Consider the following 1,246-nt stretch of genomic DNA (forward strand, 5'->3'; position numbering starts at 1 on the left):
AGATGCTCAGGTGCTAACCAAACTGGATCAACACTGCGGCGTTGAGGCAAGGTCTGAAGGCAGGTTATATACAGGAGGATCCTCTGATGACAAGATGCGCCACAGGTGTGTTGGAGGCTCAGCTCAGGAGGATCCACGGCGCACTCTGCTGAAGAAAGGTGGTACAGCTCCAGATCCCAACAGTTAGAGCGGATATTCAGTAACACTATAAAGTTTTATGAGCTATGAGAACAGAAACTTTTAAACAGAGCATGCACAAGGAGAAATGGGCTTTTTTTAAGTGGAGAGTATTAAAAAAATTCAAGAAAATTCTCCACAATACGTTTAAACAGCGAAATTGCAAAAATTGTTTGGTCCTCAGGTCCTGCACGGTGCATCAGATCTGCTTCAGCTGATCAGCTGACAGTGCTTCAGATGTGCTTCAGCTGACATTGTGCAGACCTGTCTGCACAATGTCAGCAACAGCTTGCTAGTAACGGGGGCTTTAGTGCCACGCACACACATAATTTGACACAGAGACAACAAATAAAACAAGTGAACAAGAAAATGTGCAAATAAGCAGCAGTGTGTAAAAAGGGTTTGCAGCTCAAGAATGCAGTGCCCCAAAAAAATCAAAGTTCAGTTTTGAAAAACAGGAAAGACATGAGAAAGAGGACAGAGAAAGGCGTCCAATACCATGACTCAGTTTTTCAAGAGAGGTTTGTTACCTGAACTGTTCAAATTACTAGTAGATTATTAACCTGTTGAGTAAAATAAAGTAGCTGTCTGTGGCTTCAAATACTTTGTTAATCCTCTTAATCACACTGATAACGCTGACCGGCCAGGTACTGCTGTACATCTTAAAAAAAAAAAAAAAAAAAAATTGCAAGTTTTTTTGTTTTGTTTATATTTTTCAAATGAAAAATAAACAAGGATTAATCCAGCATTTGTAAAGAACTTATGGTGTGCCTGTGACTATCACTGAGGCCAAGCAGAAAGCTCACAGAGCTGAGAATTTATATTTATAATCCAGACCAGGCAACAGGAAAAAGCCATAGTTTTCGGAAGGTTAACATTACCTAAGCACTAGTAAATGTTTAGCAGGAATTTACATTAAATAACTGTCTTTGTCCCTCCATCATGCAAACAGATGATCCACGACGCAGCAGCACCCTTTCTCCAACCCCCCTCCCTGTCCCAGTTACAGGCTCTAGCCAGAGTGGAAAAAGAAGTGGGAGGCCACGTTGCACAACTGAGCAAGAAGATA

This window comes from Cyprinodon variegatus, unplaced genomic scaffold (genome assembly GCF_000732505.1).
Source record: "Cyprinodon variegatus isolate N-32 unplaced genomic scaffold, C_variegatus-1.0 Scaffold112, whole genome shotgun sequence".
In the NCBI taxonomy this organism is placed as follows: Eukaryota; Metazoa; Chordata; class Actinopteri; order Cyprinodontiformes; family Cyprinodontidae; genus Cyprinodon; species Cyprinodon variegatus.